This window comes from Argopecten irradians, chromosome 1 (assembly GCF_041381155.1).
Source record: "Argopecten irradians isolate NY chromosome 1, Ai_NY, whole genome shotgun sequence".
NCBI lineage: Eukaryota > Metazoa > Mollusca > Bivalvia > Pectinida > Pectinidae > Argopecten > Argopecten irradians.
Window position 1 is genome coordinate 65,480,108 of NC_091134.1, and position 22,000 is coordinate 65,502,107.

Sequence of the window (22,000 nt, forward strand, 5' to 3'; positions counted from 1 at the left end):
ACGGGTCAGATAAATGATGTGTCCTAAAAATTGATTGTAAACAGGTCGTACCTGTGTCCTAAAATCACTAAAATTGATTGACGGTCGTAAATGTGTCCTAAAATTGATATGACAGTCGACCTAAATGTTACTAAAATTGATGAACAGGTCGAAATGTTGTCCTACTATGAATTGACGGTCAAATATTAGGACTTCCACTAGTCGATGAACGTTACCTATGAAGGAGTACGTTAATGTTACTTCACATCTAGATGTATGAACAGACAGGATGTATGTAATGTCACATCATATGTATTTATAGGATTCATACAGACGTAAATGGTACATAACTATACATATATATACAGACAGATAGGAGACAGTAGTACATACCTGACAGACAGTTTCAGGACATTTTCCTGTCAGAACAGAAGTACAATGTTCTTCACAAGCTAAGACAGACGTAAATGTAGGATGTAGGATCGCTGGAGCCGGATTATTACACAGACGATCTGGTATCCTGGAACCGGTCACACAGGTTAATGAACAACTTGACCAAGTATTAGGATCAGTTCCATGATTATGATTGCCGTCAACTGAAACAATACAATCATAATGAGTAGAATATATGAATATCTTAGTCTTATTACATATCTATAATGACAGAATATATGTAAATATTAGATCAGAACACAGACGTAAATACAGTACCACATATGATGAACGCTATCTGTACAGTTATGTACGGTACATGCCATCATAATTGGATGTAGGATCAACAATCACATATCTCATAATGGATGTAGGATCAGTACCATCATAATGGATGTAGGATCAGTATCATCATAATGGATGTAGGATCAGTATCATCATAATGGATGTAGGATCAGTGTCATCATAATGGATGTAGGATCAGTATCATCATAATGGATGTAGGATTCAGTACCATCATAATGGATGTAGGATCAGTACCATCATAATGGATGTAGGATCAGTACCATCTTAATGGATGTAGGATCAGTACCATCATAATGGATGTAGGATCAGTACCATCATAATGGATGTAGGATCAGGTTCCAGTACCATCATAATGGATGTAGGATCAGTACCATCTTAATGGATGTAGGATCAGTACCATCATAATGGATGTAGGATCAGTACCATCATAATGGATGTAGGATCAGTACCATCATAATGGATGTAGGATCAGTACCATCATAATGGATGTAGGATCAGTACCATCACAATGGATGTAGGATCAGTACCATCATAATGGATGTAGGATCAGTACCATCTTAATGGATGTAGGATCAGTACCATCATAATGGATGTAGGATCAGTGTCATCATAATGGATGTAGGATCAGTGTCATCATAATGGATGTAGGATCAGTGTCATCATAATGGATGTAGGATCAGTACCATCATAATGGATGTAGGATCAGTACCATCATAATGGATGTAGGATCAGTGTCATCATAATGGATGTAGGATCAGTGTCATCATAATGGATGTAGGATCAGTACCATCATAATGGATGTAGGATCAGTACCATCATAATGGATGTAGGATCAGTACCATCATAATGGATGTAGGATCAGTACCATCATAATGGATGTAGGATCAGTACCATCATAATGGATGTAGGATCAGTACCATCATAATGGATGTAGGATCAGTGTCATCATAATGGATGTAGGATCATAGTCCATCATAATGGATGTAGGATGTAGGATCAGTAGGATCATCATAATGGATGTAGGATCAGTACCATCATAATGGATGTAGGATCAGTCATCATAATGGATGTAGGATCAGTACCATCACAATGGATGTAGGATCAGTACCATCTTAATGGATGTAGGATCAGTAGCATCATAATGGATGTAGGATCAGTGTCATCATAATGGATGTAGGATCAGTACCATCATAATGGATGTAGGATCAGTACCATCATAATGGATGTAGGATCAGTACCATCTTAATGGATGTAGGATCAGTACCATCATAATGGATGTAGGATCAGTGTCATCATATTGGATGTAGGATCAGTACCATCATAATGGATGTAGGATCAGTACCATCATAATGGATGTAGGATCAGTACCATCATAATGGATGTAGGATCAGTACCATCATATGGTCATAATGGATGTAGGATCAGTACCATCATAATGGATGTAGGATCAGTACCATCATAATGGATGTAGGATCAGTGTCATCATAATGGATGTAGGATCAGTACCATCATAATGGATGTAGGATCAGTGTCATCATAATGGATGTAGGATCAGTACCATCATAATGGATGTAGGATCAGTACCATCTTAATGGATGTAGGATCAGTGTCATCATAATGGATGTAGGATCAGTACCATCTTAAATAATGGATGTAGGATCAGTACCATCATAATGGATGTAGGATCAGTACCATCATTATGTCGGATGTACGGTCGATCCTAAAAATTGATTGACGGTACGACCTGTGTCCTAAAATTGATTACGGGTCGACCTCTGTCCCCGAACCTGTCACAATATTCCTTTCCGTCGATAACTATGAAGGAGATGAATATTGCAGGTGTTTTATTGGGGTCGTTACATAACTAGACATATATAATACGATAGGAGACAGTACATACCTGGACACGGAGTTTCAGCACATTTTTCTGTATCAGAAGCTTGCCCTTCACACTGAAGGCCTTCGTTCGCTGGAGCCGGATTATTACACAGACGAGATCTGGTCTTGGAACCGGTCCCACAGGTTAATGAACAACTTGACCAAGTATTCCATTCTCCCCATTTGCCGTCAACTGAAACAATATATCTAGAAATATGAATATCTTAGTCTTATGTATATCTGGACATGATATTATATAGGTAAATACATTCCTAGACATGAACGTCTGGAGTTGTGTACGGTACATGCCATCATACAGATCAACAATCACAAGACTAATGAAACCTCCACATATATCTGATATCTACGTTAGAATATTTAGTGTCACATTGAAAAATAAAATGAATTACTTTTCTAGAGAGATAAGAAAAATTATGTAACGCGTTAACATCTCGTTTTTTACACGTTAGTTATCTCCTTCAAACATCAAGAAAAGAGATATTGATAAAATCACAGTCATTCTAATGCTTGAAGAGCTTGGGGCACTGTCATAATTCAAGCCCTTGCATGAAAAAATCATGAGTTGTCTCTTTTACTATATTCTTAACGCGATAATTATTCTCGATATTAACGCGTTAGTAAGCTGTTTTAACGAGTTAGTTATCTCGTTTTAACCCGTTAAATATCAATATACACATATACGTACTAACATGCATGGATTACAGTCAATTCTGTCTTAGCGACCACATTGACATAAAGTTCATATGTTTAATAAGAGCATTTCCACAGGGTCTCATATAATCAAACTTAACTATTAAAGCCGTTTTTCTGTGATGGTCTTTGTAGACATGTTTGTACATCTTAGACGAAACTAGTTTTGTAAGAGGTTTGATCAATCTAGGCCTATTTGCTTGTACAACTACAAAAGATGTCTATTACAAATGCACATTGACATAAAGCTAATATGTAATATTTTAATCACAATGGATATAGGATCAGTACCATCATAATGGATATAAGATCTGTGTCCATAATGATAGATGTAAGATCAGTGCCATCACAATCAATGTAGGATAAATACCATCAATGTAGGATAAATACCATCAAAATAAATGTAGGGTCAGTACCATCATAATGGATGTAAGTACAATCATTAATGGATGTAGGATACAGTACCATCATAATGGATGTAGATCAGTAACCATCATAATGGATGATAGGTCTGTACCATCATTATGGATAAGGATCAGTACCAATCATAATGGATGTCGGATCAGTATGCATCATAATGAATCGGAATAAGTACCATAAATGAATGTAAGATCAGTACCCATCACAAAGATGTAGGATCAGTACCATCCATCAATGGAATCATACATCATTAATGGATGTAGGATCAGTACCATCATAATGGATGTAAGATCATCATAATGGATGTAGGATAATAATACGGATGTAAGTCGGATCAGTACCATCAAACGGATGATGTCTCCCTTCACTGTCATCACAATAGAAGTTAGGATTCAGTGGTCATTTTAATGAATGTAAGATCAGTACCATCACAATGGATGTAGGATCAGTTCATCATAATGGATGTAAGATCAGACCAGTACAATGGATTAATGAATGTTACATCATAATGGATGTAGGATCAGTACAATCATAACGGATGAAGGATCACACTGCCAACACAATAGATGTATAGGCAGTATCATTATAATGAATGTAAGGATCAGTATCATCATAATGGATGTAGAGATCAGCTTCATCATAAATGGGGAATGTAAGGATCAGTATCATCACAATGGATTAAGGATCAGTACCATCACAATGGATTAAGGATCAGTACCATCACAATGGATGTAGGCTATCATTTGCCATCACACATGTGATAAATGATAAGTGTCATCACAAAAGATGACAACAAATGTTTCGTCCAATACAAAGACAAATGATAACAAGAAAAAACACACAGACACGCCTACTCGAAAACCGTAGACTTAGAAGACATCACAATTTGTACCAGTTTTTCTACTTAAATCGACAGTTCTGATGTTAGCGAGATTGTAAACTATTCCGTCTGCCCTGAACCGATTGACGGACGATCTACGAACAAGTGTCCTGAAAAATTGACTTTTACTGGGTCGACCTCTGTCCCCGAACCTGTCACAATATTCCTCTCCGTCAATAACTATGAAGGACATGAATATTGCAGATGTTTTTATTCAGGGGGTCGTTACACAACTAGACATATAATGATACAATAGGAGACAGTACATACCTGGACACGGAGTTTCAGCACATTTTTCTGTATCAGAAGCTTGCCCTTCACACTGAAGGCCTTCGTTCGCTGGAGCCGGATTATTACACAGACGAGATCTGGTCCTGGAACCGGTCCCACAGGTTAATGAACAATTTGACCAAGTATTCCATTCTCCCCATTTGCCGTCAACTGAAACAATATATCTAGAAATATGAATATCTTAGTCTTATTTATATCTGGACATGATATTATATAGGTAAATACATTCCTAGACATGGAGATAGCTACAGATATCAATATACAGATATCAATATACACATAGGCATGGATAAAGCCTGGAATTGTCTACGCTCCATACCATCAAAAAGATCAACAATCACAAGATTAATAAAACCCAATGGTGGAACAATAGAAACATTTGCAGAAAGAGCTGACGTTATGAATGAGATCTTTGTGAGTCCCTTTGTTGAAGATCAAAACAAAAAGATCTACTTCAATTCCCAAATCTAAATTTTATAAAGCCATTGACACATTGAAATTACAAAAAAGACCTGGTTGAATCATCCGAAAGTAATCAAGAAAACCAAAGACTTTAGATCAACCCCTAACTGAAGAAAAAAACACCGACACGCCTAGTCGAAAACCGTGTCTAAGGAGACACCACATTGTAGCAGTTCTACTTAGATTAACAGTTTAGATGTTTCCCGTTCTTATCTTTCACTGACAAATTCCATGTTCGATAGTATGACAGATGAACTTACATGAGGGTTGTCTTCTGCTGTTTGAAACTATTCTTCTCGCAGATTTTCTTCAATTCACCTGCTTGCATTATTTCTACGTAAATATTTGTAGCTCACACACTCTCTCTTAAAATACACCAAACCAAGACCTGTTTATTTTGCTTATTGACTTTTAAAGTATCAAATGTTATCCTATTGAAAATCGATTCTCTCCCCAAACCGATTGCCGGTCGGCATGTGTCCCCAAACCGACTGACAGTCAACATTTGTCCCTAAAACCGATTGATTGGCGGTCGGCCTGTGTCGCCAAAAACCGATTGGCTATTGACCTGTGTTCCACCAAAATAATTTTTACGGGTCAACCTGCGTCCCCAAAACCGATTGACGGTTGATATGTGTCCCCAAATCGATTTGACGGTCAGACAGACTGTGGTCCCCCAACCGTTTGATGGTCGACATGTGTCCCCAAACTGATCAAATCACAACAACATCCCTTTTTTTCTCCGTCGATTTGTTCAAAGAATAAAGCACTTACTATTTATGTAATGAAGAGGTTATAAAACATTGATGTCCATCCCTAATATTAACGAAAACTATCAAAAAACTATGAATCACGAACACATTTGTGGAGGCATTCCACGTAGTTTGTCAAATTGTTTCAGAATGGCTTCTCTAAGTAGTTCTTTCTTTATGTATATTTCTTTAAATTAATTTAGTGTGAATGTGTGTGTAAGAAATGAATATTGCAGATGTTTTATTGGTGGTCGTTAGATAACTAGACATATATAATACAATACAGATTGGTACATACCTGGACACGGAGATTGAGTACTGAGATTGGTACATACCTGGACACGGAGATTGAGTACTGAGATCCGTACATACCTGGACACGGAGATTGAGTACTGAGATCCGTACATACCTGGACACGGAGATTGAGTACAGAGATCGGTACATACCTGGACACGGAGATTGAGTACTGAGATCCGTACATACCTGGACACGGAGATTGAGTACTGAGATCGGTACATACCTGGACACGGAAAATGAGTATAGAGATCGGTACATACCTGGACACGGAGATTGAGTACTGAGATCCGTACATACCTGGACACGGAGATTGAGTACTGAGATCGGTACATACCTGGACACGGAGATTGAGTACTGAGATACGTACATACCTGGACACGGAGATTGAGTACTGAGATCCGTACATACCTGGACACGGAGATTGAGTACTGAGATCCGTACATACCTGGACACGGAGATTGAGTACTGAGATGTACATACCTGGACACGGAGATTGAGTACTGAGATCGTACATACCTGGACACGGAGATTGAGTACAACTAGAGATACGTACATACCTGGACACGGAGATTGAGTCAGAGATCGTACATCCTGGACACGGAGATTGAGTACTGAGATCGTACATACCTGGACACGGAGATTGAGTACTGAGATCGTACATACCTGGACACGGAGATTGAGTACTGAGATCCGTACATACCTGGACACGGAGATTGAGTACTGAGATTGGTACATACCTGGACACGGAGATTGAGTACGAGATTACTATTAGAGATGAGTACTAGATTGGTACATACCTGGACACGGAGATTGAGTACTGAGATTGGTACATACCTGGACACGGAGATTGAGTACTGAGATACGTACATACCTGGACACGGAGATTGAGTACTGAGATGTACATACCTGGACACGGAGATTGAGTACTGAGATCGTACATACCTGGACACGGAGATTGAGTACTGAGATCGTACATAACTGGACACGGAGATTGAGTACTGAGATACGTACATACCTGGACACGGAGATTGAGTACTGAGATTGGTACATACCTGGACACGGAGATTGAGTACTGAGATTGGTACATACCTGGACACGGAGATTGAGTACTGAGATTGGTACATACCTGGACACGGAGATTGAAGTACTGAGATTGGTACATACCTGGACACGGAGATTGACGTACTGAGATTGGATATACATACCTGGACACGGAGATTGAGTACTGAGATTACGTACATACCTGGACACGGAGATTGAGTACTGAGATTGGTACATACCTGGACACGGAGATTGAGTACTGAGATTAGTACATACCTGGACACGGAGATTGAGTACTGAGATACGTACATACCTGGACACGGAGATTGAGTACTGAGATCCGTACATACCTGGACACGGAGATTGAGTACTGAGATTGGTACATACCTGGACACGGAGATTGAGTACTGAGATTGGTACATACCTGGACACGGAGATTGAGTACTGAGATTGGTACATACCTGGACACGGAGATTGAGTACTGAGATTGGTACATACCTGGACACGGAGATTGAGTACTGAGATTGGTACATACCTGGACACGGAGATTGAGTACTGAGATCCGTACATACCTGGACACGGAGATTGAGTACTGAGATTGGTACATACCTGGACACGGAGATTGAGTACTGAGATACGTACATACCTGGACACGGAGATTGAGTACTGAGATACGTACATACCTGGACACGGAGATTGAGTACTGAGATCGGTACATACCTGGACACGGAGATTGAGTACTGAGATACGTACATACCTGGACACGGAGATTGAGTACTGAGATCCGTACATACCTGGACACGGAGATTGAGTACTGAGATCCGTACATACCTGGACACGGAGATTGAGGACTGAGATTGGTACATGCCTACTGAGACTGAGATACGTACATACCTGGACACGGAGATTGAGTACTGAGATTGGTACATACCTGGACACGGAGATTGAGTACTGAGATTGGTACATACCTGGACACGGAGATTGAGTACTGAGATTGGTACATACCTGGACACGGAGATTGAGGACTGAGAGATCGGTACATACCTGGACACGGAGATTGAGTACTGAGATCCGTACATACCTGGACACGGAGATTGAGTACTGAGATTGGTACATACCTGGACACGGAGATTGAGTACTGAGATCGGTACATACCTGGACACGGAGATTGAGTACTGAGATACGTACATACCTGGACACGGAGATTGAGTACTGAGATTGGTACATACCTGGACACGGAGATTGAGTACTGAGATTGGTACATACCTGGACACGGAGATTGAGTACTGAGATACGTACATACCTGGACACGGAGATTGAGTACTGAGATTGGTACATACCTGGACACGGAGATTGAGTACTGAGATTGGTACATACCTGGACACGGAGATTGAGTACTGAGATTGGTACATACCTGGACACGGAGATTGAGTACTGAGATCGGTACATACCTGGACACGGAGATTGAGTACTGAGATACGTACATACCTGGACACGGAGATTGAGTACTGAGATTGGTACATACCTGGACACGGAGATTGAGGACTGAGATACGTACATACCTGGACACGGAGATTGAGTACTGAGATTGGTACATACCTGGACACGGAGATTGAGTACTGAGATTGGTACATACCTGGACACGGAGATTGAATACTGAGATACGTACATACCTGGACACGGAGATTGAGTACTGAGATTGGTACATACCTGGACACGGAGATTGAGGACTGAGATTGGTACATACCTGGACACGGAGATTGAGTACTGAGATACGTACATACCTGGACACGGAGATTGAGTACTGAGATTGGTACATACCTGGACACGGAGATTAGATGAAGGTACATACTGAGATTGAGGGATGTACATACCTGGACACGGAGATTGAGTACTGAGATTGGTACATACCTGGACACGGAGATTGAGTACTGAGATTGGTACATACCTGGACACGGAGATTGAGGACTGAGATACGTACATACCTGGACACGGAGATTGAGTACTGAGATACGTACATACCTGGACACGGAGATTGAGTACTGAGATTGGTACATACCTGGACACGGAGATTGAGGACTGAGATTGGTACATACCTGGACACGGAGATTGAGTACTGAGATACGTACATACCTGGACACGGAGATTGAGTACTGAGATTGGTACATACCTGGACACGGAGATTGAGTACTGAGATTGGTACATACCTGGACACGGAGATTGAGTACTGAGATTGGTACATACCTGGACACGGAGATTGAGTACTGAGATCGGTACATACCTGGACACGGAGATTGAGTACTGAGATCGGTACATACCTGGACACGGAGATTGAGTACTGAGATTGGTACATACCTGGACACGGAGATTGAGTACTGAGATCGGTACATACCTGGACACGGAGATTGAGTACTGAGATACGTACATACCTGGACACGGAGATTGAGGACTGAGATTGGTACATACCTGGACACGGAGATTGAGTACAGAGATCGGTACATACCTGGACACGGAGATTGAGTACTGAGATCCGTACATACCTGGACACGGAGATTGAGTACTGAGATCGGTACATACCTGGACACGGAGATTGAGTACTGAGATCCGTACATACCTGGACACGGAGATTGAGTACTGAGATCGGTACATACCTGGACACGGAGATTGAGTACAGAGATCGGTACATACCTGGACACGGAGATTGAGTACTGAGATCCGTACATACCTGGACACGGAGATTGAGTACTGAGATCGGTACATACCTGGACACGGAGATTGAGTACTGAGATCCGTACATACCTGGACACGGAGATTGAGTACTGAGATCCGTACATACCTGGACACGGAGATTGAGTACTGAGATCCGTACATAACTGGACACGGAGATTGAGTACTGAGATCCGTACATACCTGGACACGGAGATTGAGTACTGAGATCGGTACATACCTGGACACGGAGATTGAGTACTGAGATCCGTACATACCTGGCCACGGAGATTGAGTACTGAGATCCGTACACACCTGGACACGGAGATTGAGTACAGAGATATGTTAATACCTGGACACGGAGTTTCAGCACATTGCCCTGTATCAGAAGCTTTCCCTTCACACTGAAGGCCATTGTGCGCAGGAGCGGGATTATTACACTGACGAGATCTCGACCTGGAGCTGGTCCCACAGGTTAATGAACAACTTGTCCAAGTATTCCATGCTCCCCATTTGCCGTTAACTGAAAGGAAAGGTAAATTACCCGAGTGAGGAAAAATAAATATGTCTCCTTTCAACTCTACTTTCAATTCAAAACTCCAACGTCTTCAATATAGAATTGATCATATAATCCTTAGAACAAAGTCTTTTTTTCAAATCGGTAAATCTAACAATTATTTATGTTTCTTCTGTAAAACACAATTTCAAACAATAACACATATCTTATGAAATTGTGATTAGAAAAAAATATCCAACTTAAATGAAAATTCGGGAATTAATATTAGAACAAAGAATATTGACCTTAGATTTGATAAACCAGAATAAATTTTTGGTAAACACATCAAAAGGTCACCAAAAGTTTCACATACACAATGTAATTCTATTGACAACAAAACATTACTTATATCAAAACAAATGTCTCGAAATTGCTCTTAACCTCACCAGTTTAAGAAACCATTTTATTTGAACTAGGAGCTCTGAAAAGCCGTGTTTCGACCACAGAGTACACATATGAATTTCAATTAATTACTCAAATAAACGAATGGTTACAGTTCCTTCTCTTAATTTCTGCTAGAATCATTATACAGTAAATCCTTTTTATTTTTTGTATAGCTAACAGACATACATGTGTGTTTCTGCTTTTGTCCTTTTGTTAGCTGTTTTTTTCCTTGTGTCTATTTTTGTTGTTTAGACTATTGTCTGTTCGTCTTACATATTATAGGTGTATGTACTATGCTTGAATTGTCTTTCTTTTTTTATCTCCACACAATTATACCTACACATCACTTATGTGTTATACATAATTCTTATCCACATGATTTGAATCACCATACAGCTATAAAACAGTTCTTTCTATCAAGTTTCATCTTTCTAAGAGTCAATCATTTTAACTAAGCTTATACAACAGTCAACAATCATTGCATGGTAAAAGAATGCTGCGAATGTGTCGGTCGGGTATGATTGCATTTCATCGCAGAGGAACCTGCATCGCCGTATGGAACATAGGAAAAGGACGTGTGGAAAGAAATCGCCTTTTATATTTTGAGGGAGTTTGCTAAAACAGAGGCCTGGGGTATTTTTTTTTATCTTGAGGTGTTAGAATGAACGTATGCCGTCCAATGTGCTCGATATTTTGATCGGAAAAAGGAAGTATGAAACTGTATCTGGAAATAATATTTAGTAAATATTTTCTGGTGTAAATTCTAGCGTTCTCGTTTTTAATTCTACCATGTCGACTTATCCGCTTGTCCTACATTACATAAACATATACCTGGGCAATAGATAAGGTGACAATGTGTCGACAATTCGCTGTCCATTGTCTTTGGACAATACACTCCACTGTTTTCACCAAACGTGCTGGAACACTTGCGGGTCCTTGATTTTGTTCCTTCACCACAAGTCCTTGAACACTGTCCCCAACTGCTCCATTCTTCCCAGGAACTTTTAACTTATAAAGTGGCTTCATTATTCAGTCAGGTCGAAAAATTCAACTAGCAATATTTTATAAGAGTTATTGGTCTTAGGAAAAGTTGGAGGAAACAGCAAACAACCTCTAACCAAATTATCGGTTTTATACTCACATGTGTAGCTATTAGGAGAATTACAATCTGCACACTTCTTATATAACACAGGAATGTTATAAATTGACAAGTACAATCTCCCACCCAAATGTTACATGAATGTAGTATTATATTTATTTGTTCATTCAGCCTGTATGTCCTTTTATTTATTTTAGCCCTGCGTAACTCAGATGACCTTAACTTGAATATAAATGCAGGCAAATTTTATTCTATTGTAAAAACAAGTAAAATCCTGGAAATTAATGGCTAATTAATACCTTACTGACATTACAATTTTTTTGTGTATGACCTCATAGACCCAAAAGATATAATGATTAATTCTTAAATGCTAAAACTAATGCGTATACCTAGGCACTAATCAAGCAACGCGAGATTAAACGTGAACCTACTGTGACGTCACTATTTTACAAATTCTTTATAACGTATTGTTAGACTACGACGTCAAAAGGGAAATGACACAAGATGTTTTTCTGCAGAGGACAGTTAGATAGTTCTACTTTTAATGTTTTTGAAGTGTGAAGAAATACACCAATGCGACATTCCATAGGTAGCGACTTTCGCGTAATTATATGAAATTGTGAGGTGAAAAGAAAGATGAAGTTGCGCTAGATATCTTGAAATATTTCTATTGAGAAAGGGAAAACATTATATTGCGATGTACTGAACCCTAGAATATTCTTTTCCTTCCTTTTGCAAAGTTATTTTTGAACGTTCAAATTGTGAACGTTGGTTTTACACACCAATTTATTCGTTGTAAGATACATATTTGAATACAACTATGTTGTGTTATATATTGTTTATATTATTATTAAACTGTCGACGACCTGAAGCTATGAGATATTACCACAGGTTCCTCGTGTCACTATAATGTTGTCAATAGACATGTCCCCATCGTAGCTTGTACCTACAATGCCTTCAAACACAATCTGAAAATACAATAAAGCGAGAATTACACATTACTTATAAAAATACAACGAACATTTCAGCTATCGATGACATTCTACCCCGGTTTACTATTTGTACTTTTTATTATCTTTGTGGAAAATATTACAAACGGCTTTTTGAAAAAGATAAAAAAAACAAGGTTCATTCTTATATTTCATTTCATGAAGCGACTTGTTTAAAATTAATGATGTTGCTTTCAGAACCGTTTCTACCTGGAAAAAAACTTCAATAACGAACACGTCTGTTCGAAGAAGACTTACCGACATAACAGTGTAGCTCTCACGAATGCAACTGGTTAATGGATACTAATAAAGATGTAGCTCTCAATATCTGATGATATAGATCTGGCGAGTCAATCGCCCTTGTTTCTTGCGCGGAAGAAAATATCACTCGTGTACTAAGAGTGATATTTTCCTCTGCGTAAGAAACAAGGACGATCCGACTTGCCAGATCATTAGATATGGGTGATTTTTGTTTTTATCACATACCTTAATCTTTCTTTAGCTCTTAATTTCTTAAAATGAAAAAAATCGCTATCTCATCGCTTTGTGTCTATTTTCGTTTTCAAGTCATCTGGTCCCGTTTCTCGGAATCAGCTGATCACTGTCACCGGTTATTTGGAATTGACTACTTTGGTTATCAACAACTGTTACATTAATCAATATCCATTCCAACCCGTATTTTCAAATTTACAAAATTTGAGATAACAATTCTGAAATTGGAGGAAATAATGTATTAACAAAGTCGTTTTGGGTTCAAATTCTCCCAATTAAATTCTCAATATTGTCCGTTTCGTCATTTTATAACAATTTCAATCAAAGTTAAAAAAAAACAACCTTGAAGTAGTAATTAGTAGAGACCGTTCTCTTGATGGTATGATATGATACTAAAATTAAAATCAGACATCTTTAGCACCGAAAAAAATCTCCCAACTACAGACACGACGTAACAGTGAGTGCAGAATTCATTCACACTCACTTCACAGAGACATATCATACAGAGTTGCCGTCATCTCAGTCTTTTGTTGAAAGGATTCTTCGCCATTTCTGTGGTGGCAATGTCAGAGGATGTATTTTACGACGATATTTGAAAAGAAATGTTAATTGTGCCGCCAGTAATATTGACTCCAGAAAACATCCCGATAGCAAGATTTTGACAGTCTCCAGATGACCGGGAGAACGTAGAATTTTGATTAGGTTCGTTTTGTTTGGATATTCTGCTTCGCGACGAGACAGAGTTGATGATGTACACGTTGAGTTTGATGACAAAGATATTTTTGGGACATTTAGTAAAAGTTCACATATTTCACGCGGCTGATCCATAGATGCAACTGCATAATTGTTCACACAGTTTACATTTTTATGGCCACTCGACTCCATGTTCGTCATCGGTGCAACGCCAGAATGCAAACGTTTTGTGAGTTTTTCGGAGAGACTGGTTGGTCTTTTTTCCAACAAGACCAGCATTATTAGCCATTGTTTTCATCATCACCGAAAGTTTATTTTCCCGACTGGATGATTTTTTAACCACTTTTTACCGTTCTCGTTGTGATTTACAGCAAGATAGAAAGGGGACTCGGCTGTGTTCATTTCAAAAGGTATGTGTTTTGCGTCAAGTTTAAAGAATTTAATTGGAGACCTGGATAAATTATATAGATTGCAAAAAGTTTTGGATTAAACTGTCTTTGGTGAGTAGAATTTCCTCAACCAGTTTCCGTCTATCTTTCATTGAATTTTGTCATGTGTTTTTTCAATTCAAGATCTCCCCATTTTAATTGCCTGTTTTCGTCGCACCCCCTGAACCCCATTCGCGTTGTAATACGAAACGGTAATAAGTAGAGACTTTCGGTTGTCCAACGTTAGCTATCCACTTTCCCACAACGTGTTTTTCTCATTTTCACTGGCCGATTCGGCCCTATCTGGTTTGTTGCGCCTAACCCCCGTTGTTTAAGTTATTTTGTCGTGGTCTGCAGGTTCGTGCTGAAAAACAGCTGAAATGGCGGTCAATGCCACGATGGAAGCTTGTCAAAGTTTCGGGTTCATAATGTGATCCGTCATCCTTCTTGGCAAATAAAAGAAACTCTCCTTTATAAGTGCCAATTTCAAATGGTAAAATATTGCTCAATGGCCTAATCTCAGTGTGGGGTGGTTGTGTCGTCCAGTCAACAAATTTCCTTAAACAACCTTCGGTTTGCCCTACAGTGTTGTGGTTTCTCTTACTCATTATATAATCCCTTGAATCTAATATTCCAGACGTGAATGTTCTCTCGGAAGGTACTCCAGTTTGCTGCATTGGGATTGTTGTTTCAGGGACAGGCATTGGTTGGGTACGGACGGGAGGGACGAACGGGGAACAGGAATACACTGGAAAACAGGCACGGTTACCTCAATAAAGGTTTCATTAGTTTGTACAGGCTAATTTGAATGGTGACTCATGTAATTTTCTTCATTACTTATAAGCCCATGCATGTCGTCTTCTTCATCAAACATAATATCATGTAGAATTTCAAAATCGATATCCTAAAGTTCAATTCTGGAAAGAACTGTCAAATCAGAGAGAGCAGACGACGGAACAGAGGCATTTTTTTCTTTTTAATAAATTGCACATATCTAAAAATATCCCAGTAATATAATTATTTTGTTTGCATGTATTTTATGTTATAAGGTTCATCCATGGTTTATTTCATCCAATTAACTGTCTTTTTTTCCTTCGAAGTAGGTGGAAAAGGGAATTACCCTTAAAAGAAGTTCCGGTCAGTAGGGTGATAAAATACCTTGTATCACTATTGTATCATAGCACAGGATAAAACATTTGATATGACCACATTAACCTGAATAACAAATTCGGACCACAACACTTAATGTAAGTCACTTACCTTACTGAATGGCGCCAATAGCGGAATGTTTATCCCCACACCATGCCAGGCCATGCCTTGATTTCCAGACCTCGACCATTTGGAATAAATGATACTCTCATGTTTGACATAGACAGTCAAAGTCCCCATAGAAGTCCCATACATGTGGTAGGTGAAGGTGAGACATAGTGGTTCAGTCACTTAAATAGAAAGGTTAATGGTGTTTACATATCTACCATAGTCACTTGGATTCTCAAATGTTTTCGCCCTGATGCTAGTGATGAATAAAACTCAAGGCATACACTGTAATAAACGTCTGTCGATATAACTGCTTTATGTTTGATAAAAGTACTATTGGTAAGACGTGATAAAGACGAAGGATAAAGTGATCGACTTCCAGCGTAAACTGTTGATTATAATAAAACAGCTCCATTTTAATGTAATCTTTCATCCAACAGTATCAACGTTATAAAAATGTACATGTGTGCGCAAATCGCAGGATAGCTGCTATTTCTTTTCCTAAAACTAGCTTTAATTTCAAATCAGTCCTGTACGTTTTCCGATTGCTACACAAATCGGTTATAAAGTGACTATAGTCAGTACAGTTATCGCCCGAAGTGGGTCTGTCGATCAGTCTTACATGGTATATCTTGTGATGAAAGAACCGCTACGTCACCGGCGATTTGAGGGTTAGAGGCCTCTATGTATGCGTACGATGTACCTTCAACAGCCGAACTGGGCCCTGTATTTTGGGATAAAGTGCTTCCAGTCTACAAGAGAGGTTCGATGAAAGTACAACATTTGTTTTACATGTTTATTCCATCGATAAATATGGCATTTCTAAATTTTTAATAATACCGTAGAGAGTAAAATACTGGTGTAATGTATTAAGATTTGAATCATTATGCCCAGTTAGCAAAGATAGTACCGATAAAGTAATGAAATACGGGAGAGTAACTGAACAGGAAAAATATATGAATTGCTGCAATCCTGACGTTACATATACATTTTGATTGCCGAATTATGTAGACTATTTGCTGCTGAGCAAACCACTTTTTTGTGTTCTAAGATACTTCATTAACTATCCACCATAGTATTCAGAGCTGTAGACGCCAGTTTTCTGTGTCAATCGACTACCCGATTTTGTAATTTGTTGATCATCTAAAAATGTATTTACACATTTAAAAACTTACTAACCAGCAGTCGTAATTTTTTTAATTCTGATACATATACATGTACTGGGTGTTAACTCAATGGGTCCTATATAAATTTACTGTTGAATGTATCTATTACTATACTTTCCTGTATTTCTAATATTTGACATTTAATTCATTTAATGATGTTATTTACAAATTGATTCTGTATCATGGGGGTACAGAGACATTTCCATCATGCTTGAACTTCATTGTAAATTTTATCTCAAACCTAGTTTTGTGCGTTATGCAATCATCATTTTGTTTAATATTTGCGGTCATGTGTGTATATCATCACTATTTTTTTACGAGAGAAGACGGATTATAAGTTTACAACTTGTGTCTAATCCCATTTGTATATAACGTGCAAATAAAATATGTTTAAATCAAATCAGAGCTGTATCTTTACACTATTTTATTCTGCATAACTAATGTTACATTTGTACATTTGTAATACCATGGTTATGTCATTATGCCACTTTTATTCAATCAAAACATTCTGATTTAAGATCTAATTATTAAAAGTTATAAAATGTATCATGCAGTCATCGAGATGTCAAGCACACTATTAATAGTACCTGCGGATATGTCCAATTGAAATTGTCGGATGTTTCTTGAGCTAGGAAGCATTCATCGCCGACTTCAAATGTACATGTATATAGAGTAGTATCCAAGCCTGTTACATAGAAACACAAAGTTATCAGACATATTTCTATAACATGTCTTCTCCTCAGTCCTTATCGCTGATATATCCTACGACGGATTCAACGAAATTCTCAATTGAAAAAGAGCGCAAAACACCAAACTAAATAGTAAACATAAACATAGCGATGATCTATACGGGACTCCTGGCGAATATATGATCTTAAATAAATGAGTGTTCACTTACAGTACATATATGAGTCTAAGAAAAAAGTCTGAGAAATTTTATCGTGCATTGGCGAGTTTCGTAAAATATCATTATGAAATAAACACTTTAAGATAAAACAAAATTCAAAACACTTTATATTAAGAAAAACCCAGCGAAGGCCGCCATTTTGTCTGCCGTTCTCGCAATCCTGACGTCACGCTATTTTTACTGACCTCATTTTATTGTTTTGTCATGGAGTCACAATGAAATTCCCATCAATGTGAAAATAGAACCAGGCCCTAGCATCATGAAGCAGTATTATAGTGGATATGTTTAGAAATTTGGTCAGGCTGTGCACTTTTTATTAAAGCATGAAACTTGGTACATATCAAGAATACAACCAAAGGAAACTTTTAGCCATTTAAAAAAATAGCCTATGACGTCATAGAGGTCATTTTCCAATATGGCCGCCACATATATTTTACTTATCACATATCTTAGCACCAAGTTTTAAATATAATTAATTTGATTTTATATCAAGAACACGGCCGCCACACATATAACACTTCAATCTCTCACAGGGTTCATTGAAATTGTGGGGACCGCAATGCACCCTGGGAGAGATTGATATAACTTATTACATTACATTTAAGATTTTGATATACAAGTAATTAATTTGACTTGACATCAAGAATACAACCAAAGGAAAATTTTAATAGAAGATATAGTGATTTTTTTTTATAAATTTGCGGTCATCTTGGAATATGTATTTAATAATGCCATAAGTCAACTTATGGGGATTAAAAGCATTATTTTATGACCTATTTCACATTGCTGAAACAAGTCGCTAAAAATAAGTCAAACATGAAAATAATCATGTATAGGAGATATAGTGATTTTTCTTATAAATTGGCGGCCATCTTGGAAAATGGCCGCCATTTCCACATGCTTTCATAAAAATATGTACATTTTTTTTCACGATCTATGGTGGCACTAACGGGCCACCAGACTCTTTTCTGTATATACAAACGCAACTTTTTAAACAAAACCTCCAAATAATCTTTTTTATTATTTAACACGATAAAATACGAATATAAGGCAAAGCTGGAATGTTTCAATTTTCTTTCGATCTTGTTTCTGTCAAAGGCGGAAAACGTCTTAATATGTCGTGTATAAAAAATGCGCAGGAGCATCACGTTTTATGACGTCATAGCTAACGTTGCCGTGCGCTTGACAACACACAAAGTATATCATTTTGACAAGTATATTTATTTGTGTTGTTATATTCAACAGGACATAGAAGTCAGAATATAGGTGTTTGATATTTCTATGGTGTCTGGTATGATGCCATTTGTGCAATAGTTTAATTGTTGGTGGCGGACGTCTTTTTATTAATACTGTCAGAAAAAAATATAACAAAGAAATAGCTTTGTAACGCGTATTATAAAACTAATTTGGTGACTTAGGGATGTTATTGTTTCATGTATGTTAATTATTTACCTAACAGGATAATGTAGGTAGTCTGCCACAGGCGTATTACCTATTCTATTGACAACATTACTTAGCGTCGTGTTACAATGATAAACGCTAAACTTCTATCAACGCCATTTAGGCCATCATCATGGTGAGTTTCATGTTGTGATAATAATGATTTATATTATTAACGTTGTTTATCATTTATTGATTAGCCATTAGGTTTGTGTACCTAGCCCTTGTTATGTTCCCTTTAATTTTTAACGACGCTGTGAATCGTACTGCCACACTGTCTCTGGATGCAATACATACATCATATCATTTATCAATGCAATTGATACGTGTAGATAACTTATACTGATAGTGCTATCAGCCTGACCATATAAATCATAACGTATCAACAACATATCTCCCGGTTAAAGCTATTAGTTATGTGGTTTTTATTTTTCCGATACAATCACCAAAATTGATTTTAGTTCCATTACATCTCAAATATAATGCGTGAATTTCTCTCTCAAAGTAGCCGTGGTATACTCTTTGTTTTATTCTGAAAAAAACATCGAGTTCCATAAACGTTTACGAAACTGTATCTATGCAGTCGGCTCCATGATTGTCCTACAGCTCATGTAACATGTATTATTATACCTATAATAACGATAAACCTACATTGATGTCCTGGATGTTGCCATTTTAGCGAAAAAAGAAAAGATAATGCTGATGATTCCGATAAAATGATTACAGACATTTCCGAGCGCATGGATACAATTTTATTTATAATGAGTAGAGGTACATTTTAATTTGACATAGGGAATAGAGATATAAACATATATTTACATATGCCCCTATATAGTCAATGGGAGGGGAGTTGCGTTCAAATTAGCGTAATCGCAATGACGTATGATTACAAACGCAGTGCAGGCTCGGACTACTTCTAGTTCACGCTTCGATAAGAATTTGCGTCATAAGTTGACGGATTTTAAAATAACAATAAAGAGTTTCTATTAGATCCAATTTAATTTATGTATTTGACATCAAAACAAAAGCTGTGTTCAAGCATTGTAACGGTAATAAATAACAAAATGAATCGCTCTAAAACCGGGGAGCACATGTACTACTGAAGTGACTATGGAATTCCCCGAACATTCCTGAGGAAAGCCCTCTGGGGTAGCCCCGACCAGCGAATCATGTTGTTATTTATTACCGTTTTGATGTCAAATACATATCTAATTGGATCTAATAAAACTCTTTATTGTTATATTGAAATCCGTCAACTTATGACGCAAAATCTTATCGAAGCATGAACTAGAAGTAGTCCGAACCTGTACTGCGTTTGTATTCATACGTCATTGCGATTACGTTAATTTGAACGCAACTCCCCTCCCATTGACTATATAGGGGCATATGTAAATAAATTTACATAATGAACTCATTTTGGTAGTCTCTACATTACATTTGTGTAAGTTAGAACAGGAAATTTGTTTATAAAGACAATATATTCCACACGATGGAACGGCGATTTTGATGGTGATCGGTTGACGTTACCATGTCAGTATGGTGACGTCATAATGGTCATGTTCTAGCTGTCATTTATAGCTACATAAACTCCATTTTGGCTTGGTTGGTTAATATGATAATTTGACAAACACAGGTAAGCATTGTAATAGTGAGCAGAGCTTTAAATCTAAAAATGTTCATTGTGTGCAGAGGTACATAATGTTCATTGTGTGCAGAGGTACATATCTTAATTTTACATTGTTAGTGTGTATGTAAATATCTTTATTTTACGTTGTGTGTGAGTAGATGTACATATCTTAATTTTACGTTGTAAGTAGATGTACATATCTTAATTTTACGTTGTGAGTAGATGTACATATCTTTATTTTATTGTAAGTAATGTACATATCTTAATTTTACATTGTAGTAGATGTACATATCTTAATTTTATATTGTAAGTAGATGTACATATCTTAATTTTACATTGTAAGTAGATGTACATATCTTAATTTTACATTGTAAGTATATGTACATATCTTAATTATACGTTGTCAGTATATGTACATATCTTAATTTTACGTTGTCAGTATATGTACATATCTTAATTTTACGTTGTCAGTATATGTACATATCTTAATTTTACGTTGTAAGTATATGTACATATCTGTATTTTACATTTAGAGTAGAGCTACATATCACTAGCCAGCATTTATCCCATATATACATTGTTTATATATGGAGACTGTAATGTTATTATAATGGTGTGGTTGTCAGCTTTACAACATTCACAAGACGTTATTGACAACTTTTTATAACTGCAGAAATAGCATCTTCAGGAACGCTTTGGGTCACGTAACAGTTGATTGGACGACTACTATTATTCACTTTATTTCCTATATAAAAACTGTTTTACATTTTATCAATATTTCGGAAAACGGTGAAAAAACCCATTAAG

The 22,000-nt window shown here is 37.5% G+C and overlaps 1 long non-coding RNA gene across 1 annotated transcript; it reads right to left on the minus strand.

The window, feature by feature from the left end:
* Positions 1-2,623: 2,623 nt before the first annotated feature.
* On the minus strand, positions 2,624-10,667 carry LOC138311068 (uncharacterized). Its single transcript, XR_011206519.1, has 3 exons — positions 10,508-10,667; positions 4,877-5,047; positions 2,624-2,788 (listed from the first exon to the last, which is right to left on the minus strand). It is a non-coding gene; the product is annotated as an uncharacterized lncRNA (long non-coding RNA).
* Between the last annotated feature and the right edge of the window lie 11,333 nt (positions 10,668-22,000).